The sequence below is a fragment of the Pygoscelis adeliae genome, unplaced genomic scaffold (genome assembly GCF_000699105.1).
Source record: "Pygoscelis adeliae isolate BGI_AS28 unplaced genomic scaffold, ASM69910v1 Scaffold242, whole genome shotgun sequence".
Lineage (NCBI taxonomy): Eukaryota > Metazoa > Chordata > Aves > Sphenisciformes > Spheniscidae > Pygoscelis > Pygoscelis adeliae.
Window position 1 is genome coordinate 3,231,539 of NW_008824369.1, and position 200 is coordinate 3,231,738.

Below are 200 nucleotides of genomic sequence, written 5' to 3' on the forward strand. Positions count from 1 at the left end.
AGGGCTGCAGGTGGGGTCTCCCCAGAGCAGAGCAGAGGGGCAGAATCCCCTCCCTCGACCCGCTGGCCACGCTTCTTCTGATGCAGCCCAGGATGCGATTGGCCTTCTGGGCTGTGAGCGCCCATTGCTGGCTCATGTCCAGCTTTTCATCCACCAGTACCCCCAAGTCCTTCTCGGCAGGGCTGCTCTCCATCCCTTCA